At 44.3% G+C, this 18,636-nt stretch overlaps 1 protein-coding gene across 7 annotated transcripts in view; it reads left to right on the forward strand.

Annotated features, from left to right (window-relative positions):
- The first annotated feature begins 4,277 nt into the window (after positions 1–4,277).
- Positions 4,278–18,636, forward strand: part of GLI3 (GLI family zinc finger 3) — a 223,478-nt gene continuing 209,119 nt past the window's right edge. For 2 of the 7 annotated variants that reach the window (XM_040547618.1, XM_040547625.1), the window contains exon 1: positions 11,873–12,172. The gene's annotated coding sequence lies outside the window, so the exon portion shown is untranslated. Of the gene's footprint in view, positions 4,412–10,157; positions 10,716–11,872; positions 12,173–12,409; positions 13,112–13,252; positions 13,341–13,773; positions 14,535–18,636 lie in introns of those variants that run through there. The other 5 variants (XM_040547621.1, XM_040547619.1, XM_040547624.1 and 2 more) reach the window with 5 other exon arrangements.

Consider the following 18,636-nt stretch of genomic DNA (forward strand, 5'->3'; position numbering starts at 1 on the left):
ATGGGGAAAACAATCAGAAGTTATGGTAGGGATAATATCTGCCGCTTTGGAAGGGTGTGTGCCTGCCATTTATTACTCACATTCACAGTTCTGGTTAGCTTTCCACTTCTTGCTGGATAGCTGGAATCCAGCTGTAATTGAGAAGGACACTTTTCCTCACATTTATCTGCGCTTACCTTTTCTCCAAAGCAGACCTCATTCCTGTGATTCATGCCTTTATCACCTCCAGACTCACTGCTGCCTCACCCACCCTCACCATGGCTCTGTCTCAGATGCGTTTGGAAGCTGGCTTGAAATGCAGAGACCTGCTTGCAGCTGGCCTATCTTGCTCTGGGCACACAGTGCTGGCACTGGCTTTGGTTTGTGAAGCCCACAGCGTCCTGAGGCTGGCTCCCATCCCCTGCCAAGCGTCAGGAGCAGCCTTCCTGCTGATGCTCCCCTGGGTAAGAGAGGGAGCCGCCAGCAGAGCCCAGGGGAGGCAGGCCCCTCAGTAAGCCCGTTGCATTTTCCTCACAACGGCCGCTTGCAAGCTGGGTTGCAAAGTTCATCTCTCTATATGCTTCATATAGAGGTGAGTCCTCGTCCTTCCCTGGAGGATAGGCTGCTGTTTCGATTTTTTGCTGTTTGGGACACAGGAAGAGTTGCTGCTGGTCTGCCTCTGTACTTCAATCTGTGCTGTTCAAAACTCGGGGTCTGGAGAAGCTACAGGCTCCTTTTGTTACCACACATCTAAACAGATTTTCAAGAGATAGCAGACCAAATACAGGACCACTTTTTGAAGTCTTTATTTGGCTTTTCTTTCTGAGGGCAGCTTTCTCATTGATGTCTCCCAGACTTAGGCAGTAAAACACAGAGAGGCAACTGGATAAGGGCTGCAGAATATGGCCCACTGATCTTAGCCCTGGCAGAAGGAGCAGAACACACCAATCAATCACAGTTTGATACCTGGCCTTATAAAAAGCTTGCTGGAATAGTATGTATAAATGTATAATGCATCTGTGACTCTGAAGCCAAGGCATTTTCTCCCTGTTCCATGGAAATTGCCTGGGTTAGACTGTAAAGATATGCTGCTTTTTGTGTGGTACATAAAGAATATCAATACCAAAAGAATTTATGTATGATCCAAGAAATTTTTAATAAACTATGTGTTCTCTGGCCATTGCTTCTGTTCTTTATGAATAGATATAAGGAGTGATAAAATTTCATCTAAGATCATACACCAAAGGTGGATTGCTAGCTGTCTGTAACCTCCTTGAGTAGGCTGAGCTCCGGAAGAAGGAGCTTGTAATGGTTTGATATAGTGAGTGATATTAGACTGCTCATATATCAGGGCTCAGCACACCCTCTTATACAACCCAACATGGCAGAACAAATTAATCATGCTTTGGCTGCTAAATGGGATTTGGGGGGCATAACTATAAATTAAGCTTTCCGGCACTCCACTTCAGAACAATTCCTCCTCCACATTGCTCATAAGTCATACCTTTCCCGAGCTCCATGGAACTGAGTAAACCCTGTTCGTTATCGTATTGCACACAAACTTTGGAGGTCTGCTGTGATGGTTGGATGTTTTCTGTTTATTTTTAATTGTTTGTGCTTCTCTTCCCTTCCTGGTATGGAGATGGCAGGTAGGAGCTCGCAGTTTAGCTGTTGGAACAGAAGACAGCAAAGATTGTTTCTCAGCGTTGCATTACCCCAGTTTCCTGTACAAACAAGGTTCACTATAGTAGGCTCCAGGGTGTCTGAGGAATGATGTTATTATTGTGGTTATCACCTCTGAGCATTAAGCAGGTTTTTCATTTGCACTAAGCTGAAGAATCTCATGTTCCTTGGGTTTCTTCAGGAAGCAAGTATAGAAGACAAGGGACGGGACTGTTTTGCTTGCAGTAGTCTATACTGTTGAGGAGGCTTCATGAGCAGGGTTCTTTTTATGTTATCATAGTAGAAGTATTATGTGGGACGCTTTTATCAGGCAAAGGTGAAGAGGGCAGATGCAGAAGTCAGAGACGAGGTCACTGGCTGCCAGGAAGGAAGCACAGATGGAAGAAAGCACTTCTCAGGGAGCTGGACTGTCAGGGCCCAGGTGGGATTTGTCTCACCAGGCAGCACTGGGGCAGCTGGATGCCTGCGCCTGACCTCCTCCAGTGACTTCCTCACAGACAGCAAGACGAATCAGCACTGGGTTTCCAGAGGCTGATTCATCTCCCCTGTCTTAGTCACCTGCTCTAGGAGGGGTGAATCACCATACGAGGACTGTCAAGGGTGTCCAGATGAGAAGGTTCAAACTGGAGGATGAGCTTTTAGCCTGTTAAAGTGGAGTAGACATAAAGTCTGCTCATAACTGCGATTGAGGAAGGAGCTCTTCTGAACACGGGCCTGCACTGACCAAAGTTTATCTGTTTAGGTGAAGGAGACAGCATCATGGCTGCGAATTCTCCATAAAGCTCTTGTCTGCTCACCAGCATCGTTTCTTTACTTTCCTGTTTTCCATCAATTAGCTGATCTTATCTAAGCCTGGGACATGATGTTGGTAGTCTTGAAGTTGTATATGGTGAAGGATGAGCTGAGCTCTCTGTCTATGATCTTGGGATCATACTGCCTTCTGCATATGAATTTCTTCTGCTTTATCTATTTATAAAAATGGAAAGGACCCGTCAGCCTTCTTAAATTCACCTGTGCAGTGTCCTCTGACATTCAATTCTTTGCTCAGGTATCCTATATCATGTGGGTTTTTGCGCATACTTACTTATCTCAAACTCCAGATCCCAGAATCATGTGAGCATTGGCTATCATACTGCTTTAGCCATGTCTTCTCTGCCTTTGCAGCTGCAAAGCAAAACTTGCAAGCCTAGAACAGTTTCAATTTTTACAGCATATCCTTCACTAAGAAACCCTGGCCAAACTGAATAAGCAGAAGGAACTGTAGAGATTTCAGTTGTATTTCGTACTGTGTGCATCATTCACACAGCATATCCAGAAAGCTACCTAAAATGAGAGTAGTTGAGATCCCATTTGTGCTCATATTAACTAAGGTTTTGAAAAGTGGCAGACATCTGATTTCCAAACCTAGCCTAATAGTTCAACTAACTCTAATAGTAATTGAAAGAAAAATATAAGGCAGAATAAATTTGACAGGGTAGAATAATAAATCAAAGAAAAGAGAAAGGAATCATCCATCTACACCATAGCTGTATTTTTGGAAAGGAAAAATTTGAAAGCTTACGGTGAGCATAGTATGGATGCCATTTATAGTTTTTGGCATTCTTCCTTTGGATTGTGTAAAACTGTTTTGCTTGCTTAACACTAAATGCATGTAAAATGAATACCTGGAACCATTCTTTGTATCTTGGGATTTTTTCTAGTCTGTTTGTCTTATTTTTAATAGCTTATTTTTCACTTTGAGATATTTTGCAAGCTTGCTTTTTCTTTGTAGCTATTTGTGGTGGTTCCTTGAACTGAAGATGATAATCATAAAACCATGGTTGGTCTCCACTGTAAAATGTTCTAGCGCCTTTGAAGGGGCATTGGTCTTACTGTATATTTCCAACCTAAAAACTGTAATTCTTGTGATTATTTTTTTTTCAAAACTTGTGTTTGGTTTTGTCTTACTGGCGTGAAATGCAGGACTATATATTATAGCACATCTTACATTGTTTTCCTTGTCTGGTGTTCTCTTGGTTGGCCAATTGCTGGGCTGTGTCAGTACCAATAACAAGTTAGCACCAGCCTGCAATGTTTATTCAAGTAAAATTTCACAGACTTTTTGTTTGCTTGAGCACTGCAGGACTGAAACCTTTTAGGTTCAAGCAAAATAACACACACACAGTTCTTCCAATTTATTAGGTAGTTCTCAGATTTTCTTGCCAACAGTTGACAAATTAGATGCCTGTTGACAAAGTGTCATAATTTCATAAGGAAAATGCTCCTTTACTCCTTATTTTCCAAACAGCTTCCTTAGGATGAAATGCTGCAAACATACAAAACATTGACATTTACTTTAAGCGTGGGGGTAATTCCAGTAAATTCAATCGAATTAGCTGCATTCCCTCATGCCCATCCAAACCCATGGCAAAAATTCCACTGACTTCAGTGCTATGGAGTGAAATCTGGGACAGACTTGGGAAGCAGGATTCATATTTGACAAAAAATGGAAAAAAAAGTTGCTAAGGCAAAATATAATTTATGCTTTAATTTAAGACCTACAGGCCCATGTGTGTCCCCAGCTGCTGAAGGACATTGAAAACTGCTGGGAAGCTCAGTGATTGTTAGCTACCACCTGGCACCAGGTTTGACTTCAGAGTGCCAGGGGTTCGGATCACAGCCAGACCACAGCTGGAGAAGGCAGGTTTTGCACCGTGGGACTCCTCTCCAAACTTCCACAGAAGACTTCTGTGAATTTGCATGATGAAAAGTAGGAAGATCACAGTCTCTTCTTCCCCAAATATCTGCAGGTTTCTCAGCCTTTCTTGTGTGCCTTTGCTTGCTAGGTCCTAGGAAGAAACAAAGCTTGCTTATCTCACTTTGTGTAACTAGCTAGGTGTAATATTGAAAACTAAAGCCTTTCAGACCAGGGCCTTAAATTTAGACAGAGGGAGCTCAACTTTACTGTATTTTTATCATTCGCTGTTTTGTGACTAATACATTTTTTAAAAAGTAGTACCAAAGAACTAAATATAAGGCTATTTTCAAAAAGAGAGAGGATATTTCAGGTTCAGAACAGCCAGTTCCTCACAGGCTCTTGTGAATGTTCTTCATTGCAGGAGAGGAAAAGGGAGGGCTCCAATTGTCTAATGTAAATGACTAGCAAGGGAAAAAAACTATAGGAAAGATGAGAGGCTATAAAAGCATTTTTGTATGTGTGCATACGTACATATTTGTGTATGTGACTACTCTGTCATTAATGAGAGCTCTGCATGCTGCTGGGCCTCACACCAGCAGCAGCTTGATCTCTGTGAATACTTGACCACCTTTCTGTTGAATTAACCAAATACAGATACGCTGGCTGCAGGCGAACAGAAAATCTCTCATCTGGTATAAATTCTGACTGTTCAAGCTTGTTAGCATTTCATGATGTACTAACTTTCTACCAACAGAATAGCCTTATGTTGTTGCATAGCATTATTCATCCATTACTAGAAGCTGTAAATCTAGCTTTACTGTATTTCTGGACAGTCACCTGGTTTGGGGCATGATGCCAGGGTTAAGGGTGGGAACAAAGTCACCGACAATCCCTCCAAAGTATCACCTGGTGCAATATATATGCATTTATTTGATCCAATTGGTGGGTGTGCAGCTCAGTGCCCCGTTCACAACAGGACTAAGCCAGCAAGTGGTGTGGACAGATAGATGTGGGACTGAGAGATTAAGAGAGGTAGATATAGATAGATAGATCACATGAGGTCTTGGAGGATGAGAAATTCATGCCTTAGATTCACTAATCCTAGATATCACCTGTCTAGATATCATCAAATATGTTGCACTGTATATTTCTGTAGGGACAAATGTCCATCGAGGACAGATTAAGGCCAGTAAGCTAGCTAGATTCCTGATGTGATTTGAGTTTGCACCCAGGTGGCCAGAGAGGATAAACTAGCAATTCCCAGGAATGCCTGAAAGCACACGGAAGGCTAACTAACATACAGACACTATTGTCACGCTTTACTCAGGACAACCTTAACTGGGGACACTACTGTAGTAGTAGAGCATTAAAACTTTATGAAAAGATATGTCAGAAATGCACACTAAGTGGTCTCATTATACATATGTAGGGCCAAGATTAAATTGCTTAGGAGATGTTTACCCATTTTTCCTGTTGTCATTAAGAAAAAAGCAAATGAATCCCTTGTATGTTCATTTGAACTATGACAGTGGGTATCAACTAGCTATTAATAATTGTTTAAGAAGCTGATGAAAAGTCTGAACACTGCAAGATTTCTGTGGTATCTGAGAATGCTTTAACTTTAAAATATGGGCTAGTAGATTTAAAGCTTAGGGAAAAACCTAGTCATTTCTTCGGGGAGTGCCTGAATGCCATGTTTCACCTCAGAATACATATTTCCAATTCACTGCATCAACAGCTGAAAAAAAAAAAAAAAGACGTTTTGACGGATCCTTTATATATGTGATATTTCCCACCATGACAGACACAACTGTACTAGGCAATGTTAAAGTAGGATTGGATATACTAGGAAAACTGTCTTTTTTTCTGATAAAGATTATTTCATTCAAGGAACTGGTTTAAATTCTGCCAGCAGAAGAGTCTCTATAAACTCCATGCCCTGTACAAAGGCTTGTGACTACACCTTGCAAAATGCTGCCAAACCCTTGCCCATGAAGTCCAGCATCTCAGTCAGGAGAGAAGCTGAGACAATTCCCTTGAGAGAGGTCGAAAGTATCCCAGATCATTTCAAGGGGATGTTAATGATGATCTAGCTAATTATAACAACCTAAATATCAGCACCATTAGCAATTTCATTTCTTATTATAGCATGGCAAAAAGGAGATAAACAGATTATTTATGCTTGTTCTGAGTGGAATTTTATGATTTTGGTGTCTTTATTGGAAGCAGCCTGTTAGACTCTGCTTTTCCCTGTACGCTTCCTACCTGCTAATTAGTATGTAGAGGTTCTTTTAAATAGCAAACATAGGAAACTCCCTCTGCTTGTTTGCTTGATATGTTTACGCTCATATACCAAAGCGTCACCCCCGCCTCTTCCCTCCTCCCCTCCAAAAAAGTTTAAATTTCTTGGAAGAAAACTTTCTTCTTGTGAAATCAATGTTCATAAAAATGAAGTATTTTAATGCAACTATATATTAAATTAGAGAGGGTAAAATATCTTAAACAAAAGTTTATATTTAAGAACTGGAGAGCTCAGGCTTTCTCTGTAGCCAGCCCACAAGTACAAAAAATCCTGCAGAAATGAATGCATTTTTGGTCCATGTGTAAACCCCAGCTCTTTGCGTTACTTTTCCTTCAGTAATCACAGCAAAGTTAAAATAAATAAATAAAGAAGAGGTTATACTTATGCATTTAAGATGGAAAGTGAGTAAAAAATATCACTAGTCCTTGATCTCTTTCATTTTATTGCAAGGCATTCAAACCTAGTGATGGGTATGGTATAAATAGCTAGCTAGATTACTTAGATTAAATAGTCAAAGAAAGGATGGTGGATGAGAGATGATCTGCTAGAGTAGAAAGATAATCCTGATCACAAGGGATCAGTCCCTCTCCCACTGAAATCTAGCAAGATTACGTCCCTCCCAAATTTGTTAACCTCTGTGTACCAGCTCTATATCCCACATCAGGCCACGCACCCTTCCCTGTATCCCCAGCTTCTCCTCCTGCAGACTTGGAGGATTTTCTCATGCTACCACCTCATACCCCTGTTTTTCTTCCACCAGCTATCTCCTGAGACCTCTGTGCTGTGCTAGACAGTCATGCAACAAACAGTTTGCAAGATGTGCGGCCAAGTTCTCTTGAGATAGATATTGAATCATAGAATCATAAAATATTCCGAGTTGGAAGGGACCCATAAGGATCATTGAGTCGAACTCCTGGCACCACACAGGTCTACCCAAAATTTTAGACCACGTGTTTAAGTGCACAGTCCAAACGCTTCTTAAACTCCAGTAGGCTTGGTGCAGTGACTACTTCCCTGGGGAGCCTGTTCCAGTGTGTGACAACCCTCTCGGTGAAGAACGTCTTCCTGATGTCTAGCCTAAACCTCCCTTGCCTCAACTTGACACCATTCCAGCGGGTCCCATCACTGGTGACTAAGGAGAATAGATCGGCGCCAGCCCCTCCACTCCCCTTCGCGAGGAAGCTGTAGACCACGATGAGGTCTCCCCTCAGCCTCCTCTTCTCCAGGCTGAACAGGCCAAGTGACCTTAGCCACTCCTCCTCGTATGTCTTCCCCTCTAGGCCCTTTACCATCTTCGTAGCCCTTCTCTGGACACTCTCCAACAGTTTAACGTCCTTTTTGTACTGTGGTGCCCAGAACTGCACACAGTACTCGAGGTGAGGCCGCACCAGCACAGAGTAGAGCGGGACAATCCCTTCCCTCGACCGACTAGCAATGCCGTGCTTGATGCATCCCAGGATACGGTTGGCCCTCCTGGCTGCCAGGGCACACTGCTGGCTCATATTCAGCTTGCTGTCAACCACAACCCCCAGATCCCTCTCTGCGGGGCTGCTCTCCAGCGTCTCGTCGCCCAGTCTGTACGTATAGCCAGGGTTGCCTCGTCCCAGGTGCAGGACCAGGCACTTGCTTTTGTTAAACTTCACGTGGTTGGTGATCGCCCAGCTCTCCGATCTGTCCAGATGGATATAGCTTCATGGATGTTGCAAAAATGACCAGAAATCAGTGCTGTGGTTCCATACTTCAGTGCTTCACCTGTGCTCCCTGAGGTCATCACAGCGAGGCCCTGAGAAAGCAGAGCAGATGCGCCCATCTCATACGATTTATTCCAATAGGGTATTTTCTTTTTGGAAAAAAAAAAAAAAGTAACTGTCTTGATAGTTTTGTCTGCTAGGGGGTAACACTTACCTGGATAACCAAAAACAGCAGCTGAGGGTCTGGCTGCCAATGGGGAGGTGGGTGCCAGTGCTCCAAATTTTGTGTGTGTGTGTGTGAGATGGGGGGGAGCCCAAAGGGTAGCGTGTACCAGGAATACCGAAGACAGCAATCTTCAGAAGCCAAATGCTCACTGGCATTGGAGAGAAAGTGGAGGGTGGTGCTGCTGGGGGCAGCGAGAAGACCAGCTGTTGGTGTGACTTAATGTCAGGTCTCTTGCATTGAAACTGGTGTCGGCAGGTTACCTGCAGCTAAAGGGTAACATGAGCGCACAGCCTGTAATTTTCAAGGCATAGTCAGAGAAGAAGTGGGGACATAAGGTAGACTGAAGAAATGCACGAGGATTGTGCGTGATAAAAGTTTTGGCAGAAATGTCCTGTGGCTGTGGTATCTTCCATCAGAGAGATGGGTTTGGGCACTGACCATCAGGTCTGCTGTAAGAGCCAGTGCCCATTTGCAGGGAAACAACGTAGACAAGTCTCACGGTTCAGTTTCTCTTGAAGGGGCAGTCCAGATGCGTGGAAAAAAGCAATGCATTTTGTTAATATATACTTTTTGTTTTGCTGTTGCCTCTTAAAAGTTCGATTCCTCTGAAGCAGACATGAAAGATTTTAAGAAAGGCAACTCCCTCAACAGAGCTGCCCGTTTTCATTTTGTTTAGCTGAAGGGTCTTGGATGCTCTAAGCTTCTGTTACGTGCTTCATTGTCAAGGTGTTGAAACATTTACAATACATTTCAAATGGCAAATGTCACCCTCTCTCCTTCATTTTTTATTTTCTGCTTGGCCTGACCATTCAGACAGGCACAGGCAGAAACCTCCGTTGTTTTTTCTATGTTTCTCTCAAGACTTTCACTGCTCAGAAATACATCAGAAGTTTTTTTTTCCTTTTTTTTTCCCCTCCACATAAGCAGAGCTCAAATCATTGTAACTGCTCTTTAGTTTTTAAAACTTCTTGACTGTCTTAATTTTGACAGGATTTGAGTGTAATGAAAGGGGTTCGTTTGTTTGTTTAAATCAGAAATGTGTGCCTTAAATGGAGTTGGTGTGAATCAGAAATTAAAAAACAAAACAAAACCACCACCAACAAAAAACAACCCTATGAAATATAATTTTATGATATAACAAGATGTCCACACTTCCAGGAAACAGGAAGTTCTTTTTTCAGAAGTCTAAGAGGGCCATACTGATCTGAAGGGCTGTCCTCAACTTTAAAATCATAGCCCTATTCAGACATTTTTCTATCTATTGTCAAAATTACTATCTTAAGTTCATCAATACCGAATTATAAATCGTTCGATAAGCAGATTAATTCATTTCTTTTATAGAGTAACACCTTGTATGTAAGTTAATTTCCCCTATTACTTTTGAAGGCTTTCATTATCCAAACTGAAAAGGAAAAGTTTGAGAGAAAAAAATGCCTGCAACAATATAAAGGAATAGGCAATATAGAGAAAAGGAAAAAGGGAACTATGATCTGAAAGAATCATATAGCTCTTAAACTGACCTCTAAAGTGACTACAGGTTTACCTGAACACCCTCCTGTTCATAAACGTGTATCTAAACCAAAACGTCCTCAATGCCATATAACTATCGCAGTACCACGAGGCAGCTAACAATATACCAGGACTCAAAAAGGAAGTCCTGTGAGAAGAAAAAGGTGGAAGAGTGTCAGCTCTTGGTGTCTGTTTTCAGATACTGCTGTTGCACATGCAGGGCCATGATTTGCCCCTTGGTTCGCGGTCAGGTTGCTGGCTATGATGTTGTGGTGCTGGGTTCACAGACTGCCACTGTCTCCAGCAAGTGCCAGTGCTTGCCATGATCCCCCACAGTGCCCGGGAACCAGGTTTTGGGGATCTGCTAGCCCTAGTGTGTGAGGCAGGTTGGAGGACGCGCACCTCTCGCTGGCCGTGAGGGTGTCTAGCTGCTGTGTGTCTGTCCTCAAAGCCAGGGTGCTCCCGGCACCGTGAAGTGGGCTCACAAACCAGGATGCCTGGCACGGCCGGGGCTTGAGGCACCCCTGAATTACAGGCATCTCTCCAAAGCTATCTTTCTTCACCCAGAGAACATTCCCAGGTGAAAGCAAAGCAAAACAAAACAAAACAACAGGAAATTCAGACACATGGTGGTGGCCTTTGGGTCAGGTAAGATTGCCTTCTCTTGGTTTCTAAAAAAATCACACACCAAGGCGCCCCAAACAACAAAATAACTATGGCTTTGTTTTGTGATAAAACACTGCACCTTTTTGACGGCAATACGAAGGGGAGCTTCATCACACGCACGGTGTCAAAGGCTAGTCGTTCATTTTCGGGGAGTGAATGGGCCTGTCTTCGAGCACCGCTGATTTTTGTGGGACTTGCTTGGGGCAGTCCTAGCTCGGGTACCTTGTTGAATCACCAACATCGGTAACTATCTTTGCTTGGCTCTGTTGCCAGCCAGGTTATGAACAAAGGTGCCTATGAAGCATTTGACATTGTGATGGTAACAACTTAAATATATACATTTTTCCTTGGCCCCGCCTTTGGCTTGTTGGAAAATGGCTGTGAAAATGTCTCGTTTATGTTTTCTGAGACTTTTTTTTAGCATCGGGGGAGCGGTCTGCAGCGCTAGAAAAAGCCAAGGTGTCACTGGCCAGGTCGCAGCGCTTCCCGAAAGAGGGGGAATAGGGGAAGGAATAAGTCCGGTGCTCTTTTGGATTCCTCGCAGCTGCTGTGTCTGAGGCCGGGGGAGGCGTGCAGGGAGGCCGGGAGGAGCTGTGGGCACCCAGGCTACCCTTCCCCTCCGTCTGGTCCCACAAAAATCGCTGTTTTCAAGTCGAGTCGCACGGCTTAGGCGAAACTTTGCCTTCAAGCCCCCCGCTCCTGTCAACCTGCAGCCCACCGGAGGGGGGAGGGCGTTTTGCCCCCCCCCCCCAAATCCTCGCCTTTGGGCCGGGGAGGGAGGAAGGGGTGCAGCTGGGGACGCAGGGCGAGCTGGAGGATGAAGGAGGAGGAAGAGGAGGAGGAGGGGGGGTGAGGAGGGGGCCGCCCCGGGGGGAGCCCGGCGTCGCCCCGCGCTGCCTCCCGGCTGTGGGCGGGCTGTCGCCGCCTTCGGGCCGCCGCCGGGGCGGGCCGGGCCGGGCCGGGGGGATGGCGGCGGGGGGAGGAGGAGGAGGAGGAAGGGGGAGCGGGGGTGTCATGCCGAGAGAGCGCCTCGCAGCCCGCCAGGCCGCGGCCCGACCCGCACCCCGGGGCGCCGCCCCCGGCAGCGCCGCCGCTTCGGGGAGCCCGTCCGGCCCCATCCCGGCCCCATCCCACCCCAATCCCGGCCCCGTCCCACCCCAATCCCACCCCACGCCGGCCGAGGGGCGGCGGGCAGGGGAGAGCAGACCCCCCTGCGCCGCAAGGAGACGGAGGGAGGAGGGGGGGAAAGTTTAGCGGAGGGCGCTGAGGAGCAGGAATCGTCCCGAACGCGTCCCCGAAGCGGAGCCTTTCCCCTGCTCCGAGGCAGGGGGCAGCGCTGGGAGGAGGAGGAGGAGGAGGAGGAGGAGGGGGCGGTGTTGGCGCTGCAACATCTGTAAAACTTGGCGGCGAGGAGAGGCGAGGGACAACTTTTCCGACACGTGAGTACCGCGGCGCCCCGCTTTTATTTCCCTCCTCGGCGGCCGCGCCGAGACAAAACAGCGCCGGGGGGGTCGCGACGGGACTGAGGGGTGTCCCGTCCCCCTCCCGTCCCCCCTCCGGGCTGCTGGGTGCGAGGCGGCGGCTTTTTCTTTTCCCTCTTCTTTTCTGCTTTTTCTTTCCCCTCTTCCCCCCCCCCCCCCCCCCCCCCCCCGCTCTTTTCCTCGGAGCGGCTCGGCGATGCCAGCCCGTGACTCAGGCTGGGAGCTGGGTTTACCAGATCCCCCAAAACCCGGAGGAAGGGGGGGAGGCGGGTGGGGGGCGAGCCAGCACCCAGCGCCCCCCCACCCCGGCCCTCCGCCGCCTCCCCTGCCCGCTACGACCCTTTAGGGGGGTAGGGGGAGATCCCATGAGTGCTGTGGAGTCGTGGGCGGCAGGTTCTCCCCCCATATGGGGCGGCGAGCTCTTTGTTCGCCGGGCTCCGAGCCCCCCTCGCCGCCCCCCGACCCCCTTCCTCTTCCCCCCCCCCCCCCCGCTCAGGGCCCGGGGGGTCCGGCCCCGAAATGGTTGGCGCTGGGGTGCGTGTGTGTGGAAACTTTAACGTGGAATAAGGGGGGTGAAGAGGGGTTGGGGGCGCTGTCACAGCCCGAGGGGCGAGGGGAAGCTGCGTCCCGTCCCGGTGTGTGGGGTTTTTTTCTTTGGGGGGTGTGTGGGGTGGGCGCCCCGCGGGGTCGGGCCGGGGGGGGGGGGGGCGGCCTTCGGAGGAAAGTCAGGGAGGAAAAGTTAAAGTCGGGGAGGAAAACTTGGGAGGAAAGTGGATGCTCGGCGCTTTTAGGGAGCCATCAAGCCGGGCCCTTGACACACAATTCCTGTTCCTCCCCGCGAGTTCACCCGCCGCCGTGCCCACTCCCAAATCCTCACACACCACGTGAAGAGAAAAGGTAAAAGGACCCCCCCCCCCATATTTTATTTATTTTTTTAACCCTCTGGTGCATAGTTTTGATCCGGTCCTTTGGGTACAGCGTCCGTGGCGTTCTGCCAGTTCGTATGTAGATGTATTTATGTAAAACATTTTCTCTCAGCTCCTTGCCAGCTGTTCCACATTTTCCAGCTGCCACTTCAGTTTGAAATGATGGGCTGTATGGATCTCAGAGAGCCTTTTAGTCAAAGGTAGGGATAGCTGTCCACTTGATATACAGTGTCACGTTTTAGAGGCCACTTAACTAAGGGAGCATTAGCTAGCCGTCCACAGCTAGATGCTCATCGCCGTCGCACTCCTGCTACTTCCCGCTTGATTTGCAAGGCTCAATAAACATGATTTTTATGCTTCGACGTGCATACTTTGTTTCTTTTGTGCGTGCTGCGGAAAAACTTGGAAGCGGAGTTTCTCAGAGGCCTTGAGATAATGTGGCTAATTAAATTAACAAACGTTTTTAAGAGGGCACCACTGCCTCCTCTTTCTGTGCATGCTGCGGGTACCTGTTCTGAAACCGCTGAAGTCAGCAGAATAGTGAGAAATCAGCAAGTTCGTCCTCCCTCCATGTTACAAAACTGTTTTTGGTGTTGAGCGAGGTTACGTATTGAAATCTGCAGGAACTAGCCTTAAGTAGTTTGAATATTTGTGCAATTGCATTGTAATTTGGAAAGGTGCCTCACTGATTGATTCCTATAATTATTTCATTTAGGTCCTTTATTAAAAATTAATGATGATCTGACACTTTCTTAATTACATATGTCACGATTATTTTGAAGGAAGACGAATGCTGTGTTTTAAAAGTAAAGTAACCTTAAAATGTAAAAATTGCCGTGACCATACCACTGCGTTTCAGCTGAGGAAATATATAGTCAAAGTGATGGTGAATGAGCCTAACAATGTAAACTGTAGGCAGCCTCCTGAGAGTCTGTTTATACAATGAAGCTTTGGGTTTAACTAGCTAGTATGTAAATACTATCAGCCTGGTGTATAGCCCAATTTTAAAAACATAAATAATAGTAACTATGAGAGAAGGCTGTGTGAAGGGGGAGTACTATTTCTTTTAAAAGCGGGATTATGTGATTTTGAATGAGTAAGAGGAATGAGTAAGAAGTGCGCTCCCTTAGCGTATGCACACTCTTTCTCTTTTAAGCAGAAGTGGAAGTAAAACTGTGGCTTAAGGTGCCTGAATGAATGCACGGTTGCGTTCAGATAATTGCACGTGCTTTTCGGTATGACATGCTGTTTTCCAAGGCATTTCTGCGGAAGTACTACAAAACAAAGACATCACCTGCATTTTCCTGCCTAAGTGGAGTAATGTTTTTGGCTTGAGAACGCGTGCAGTGGCCAGGACAGCATTTACGGCTATAAGTAATCTTCAGCTGTGAAAGGTACATTGTGTATTTTCAAACACAAAAACATTTTGTAACTGAGAAATTAAAGTATTGACCGTTGTAAATCATTTCTGTTTGTTTTGGAATTGGTGCTAGAGGAACCAAATTGTTGAAGTTTTGAGATAGAATTTGTTCATCTCGCAGATTACTTATTTTTTTATTTATTTGTTTTTAACGTGCTAAATATGTGCTTTTGATACCCACCCTCAAAAGTTTCAGTTACACTTCCTGCCTCGTTTTTGGAAAAGCTATTTCATTACCTGCACTCTGCAGTGTGTTTGAATTTCATCCTGTGTATTCAAGCAAGGAATGGCATGTTTTTGTGTTGCAGAGTGTTAGTGAAAAGTTAGTCATCTTTGCCAGATAAATAAGGAATCTGATGGTTATTAAAGCAGGATTTATTTGGAGTTATGGAAGGAAGCAGTTTAATGCTCAGTGTTGCATGCACTCAGCTATATAGAGACAGTAACGTACAAAGAAAAAGCAGACTTGAAGGAAGAGTGAATCAATGAGTCATGAAATCCTCAGGAAAACCTTAGTAATGGAATGTTAATGCTTTTAGACTATAGTAGATTATCTTAAAAGTCAGACTTTTCTTCTTTATGCAATTGTTGTAAATCCCTAGCTAAAGAATACTTTGAAGAAGGCTTTAGTTTTTCTGGCACTCATATTCTGTAGTCATTCTGATTGTTTTGGAAGATTCAGGAAATTTTCTGCCAACTTGCAGTTAGGCAATTAAAATGCTAAAATGGCTACAGAGGAAGCTTTTTATTCAACAAAAGGTTCAGCTGTAATAATGATTTCAAGTTGTCTTTTAAGCATAGGTTTTATAGACATCCTCCCTTTAGACTTTGTCATTTTTATAAGGCAATTGATTTGTTATACTTGAAAATCAAATAAAATGAGACAGAATAAACAAAAATAGGGCATGGGTGCTGCTGCAAACTTTTCAAATTCTTTCAGTGTATTTTTCATCTTTACTTTTATTTGATAGGTCTGTGAAATAGAGCTGTAGACTGGCAAAGACTTTAAATGAAATTTCACACTTTGATGATTTTTTTTAACTTTGATATATTGACAGCAAAAGGAGCTGCAAAGCTTTTATATAACTTGAGCAGTAACGCCAAGCAGCAGTCAAATGTCTCGATGCATTTGTGTTTAACTGCAGAAGAAAAACATGTCCATGGGCAGTAGAGGGTTCTTATCAACTCCCTAATCCCAGATCCCAGCAAACCTTGAGGGCATGCCTCAGATCTTGCTGAAATCATTGTAGACTCTCACAGTTTGCAGATTAAATATGCTATGTGTTCCTGGCTCCAACAACAGTTTTATGAGCTCACTAAGCTTCCTGTTTTAAGATCCTTTTCTGAAGTTTTTAGGAGCTGCTAAAGGCGATGCTGTCTAGGGCAAGTGGTACTTGTTAATTTAGAGACACTTTAGATATTTCATTCTATCTGTAAAAATAGCCAAAATTGCTATTTCCAAATTGGAAGGTGAGTTACGCTGAAAAAAGAGCCCCTTTAAAGAGTGATTCTGTTGTTTTAATGTGTTTGTCAGTACACAAGGTTACAAAGTTTATGTGAGGCTTGATTTGTTTTATGGGGGCTTGACTTTGACTAGGCCCTTTAGATGGAGACTTCTCCTGTTGTAATTCTAAGCACAGCATAGCTTTTAGTACATAATTTCTGAGCCTCTTTTAACCAATTGTATTTGTAGCAGCTCATTAAACATACCTTTGAAGTTCTTATTCTCCTTTAAGTGTCAAAGAAGGGAAAATGTATTCTGCCAGTGGTGAATTTCAGTGAATCAGGTAGTTAACCCTGGGATTTGTTGACCCTTAAGAACGAACAGTGGGTGTTGCACCTCGCATTCTGGGTCTTGCCTTGTTTTCTAGCTCTGAAAGAGTTAACTCTTATATTTCACTCCCTGTAATCATGTTTATGCATTTGGTGTAATAGTTTTAATTAAAAAGGAAAATACTTATTGTCCAACAACATGTGTCATGTTATTCCCAGGAGAACTTGAGCCAATTTTGTGCTTAAAGGTTACTCAATGAATGAAATTTTGAAAGCCCATTTGTCAAGGTGCTGCGCGGTTTCTGTTAGTTTTCAGCCCCCAAATTCATTGTCTGCGTGGCCCAGTCATTAGTCATCAGTGTATTAGTGCTGCCTTCAGGCAATGCTGCCCAGCACTTCTTCACACCATTATAGCTCTAAAAGTGTACTCTGCCGACTTGTAGAATTACCGCTCCGATTTCCGCTTGGCTGGGTCTGAGGTAAGTCCCCTCCCTACCTTGCAGCTCACTCTAATCCCTGCCTTTCTTTTAAGGCTGCTTTCTGCGGAGATTTAGGGGAAAACTTTCTTAAAGATTGCCCTGGCATCACACTGGTTTTGTTGTGGTGTATGCCGTACATATAAATTGTACCTGCATTACCTTGAAAGCGAATTAAATTGGCTGCCGATCTGAAGAGTTGGTTTGTCTCTCTCTCTTTAAGAACAAAACAAGAAACAAGACAGTACACTGATCTTTAAAAATGCCTGCAATAACATTTAGATTGCAACGAGGGACAAACTAATTGGGAGAGAACACATTCGTCTCCTAATAGTTTCTGGGTATCAGAACTGGTAAGATCGGAATCCGCTAACCAGAGATCTGAGATCTGGTTGAATAATTTGTTAGCTGAAGTTGTCACTGTTATGTCAGTTGTTTTTCTTCTTCTTTTTTTTTTTTTCCTTCGCCGGTTGCCAAAACCAATAATCCCTTTTTAAAACGATGCTCAAAATGCTGCTATGTGTTTTTGGTACCTGCCAGTTAAGCTAGGGCGGAAGGACCCACGTAACCTTTCAGTGGTTAAGAGCTGAGCCTCCCCTCAGCAGCGTTTACTGCTTTGTATATAATTCTGGTTTCTTTATATACAAATCTGTTAATGTCAAGCAAATCAACTGTGTGTAAAGAGTACTTCATCCAGCTGCTGAGAGAATGAAGCCTTCATTAAATAAGATGTATGAATACCTGAAACCGAATAGTCAGAAACACAGATCGAGTTAGTGTCGCTTCAGTACAATGTCTGCTGTTCTGAACTGCCTATATTGAAATGAAATCCTAGCACTACCGATTCATAACTAGCAGGGCATGTGGTCTGGTGTGGTTTTGCTTGGCTTTTCAAGTCACTATGAATGTTTTTTCTTGGAAAATCAGACAGCTGGATAATGCTGTGATTACACAATTCGAACAGGGATAGTGGATTTTGAAGTAGTTTGTGCTGCAGCAGTTCAGAGTTGTGCTGTTTTATTTTGTCAAGGTAAAAAGAAAACTTGAAGGAATCATGATGCAGTTTTACTGCTATTATGAGACAGATGTAAAACCTAAAATAAACTGTAAAAGCTGAAGATAAAGTTTTCTAAAGTACCTTTCACACTTAAAGTCCTTCTTGGCTGTACAGAGCTTTCCTTGCTCCTTTTACTTGTGAAAACATCTGTCTTGGGTTAGAACGTGAAATTCTGGATCGAGGCATCCCGTAACCTGAAAGTATGCTGAGCAGATAAATAGGATTCCAGGAATGGGAATGGTGATCAAAACGTGGCGCTTTCAAGAACATTCTACTCAAGTCTTTTAATCTCGTTTTAAAATGCTAATTGTAAAATACCGGATACAGTCTTTTTGTCTTTCATTTGCATATCATAAGTTGAAAACAGAAGGCACATCTCTGCAATAGATGTATATTAAATATGTTCTTCCCTGAGCTTAGTTCCTGTATAGATTGACATTGATATATAGGTCTAGTTTTGATTCTAAAGAAACTTTCATCTCTTGGGATTGATATGAGATAAAGCAAAAAGTGTGAAGAAAATGGTTGCGCCACTGGAATTCACGGTTAGCTTTAGCGCTCTAAATTAGAATATTTTGGCATTTTTCTGTGGCAGTTGTAGCGACTTCTTATTTGATGAACTAAATAAATCATAATGCAAAGCATAGCCATTACAGATGTTTGTAATTTGCTTTACCGAGTTGTTTGTCGAAATACCAGCAAGAGGGGAAAGAAGAAAGCATTGTATACCCTCACCATAAAGGTTTCTATTGCCAATAACAATATCAGTG

This window comes from Cygnus olor, chromosome 2, assembly GCF_009769625.2.
Source record: "Cygnus olor isolate bCygOlo1 chromosome 2, bCygOlo1.pri.v2, whole genome shotgun sequence".
Taxonomy (NCBI): Eukaryota; Metazoa; Chordata; class Aves; order Anseriformes; family Anatidae; genus Cygnus; species Cygnus olor.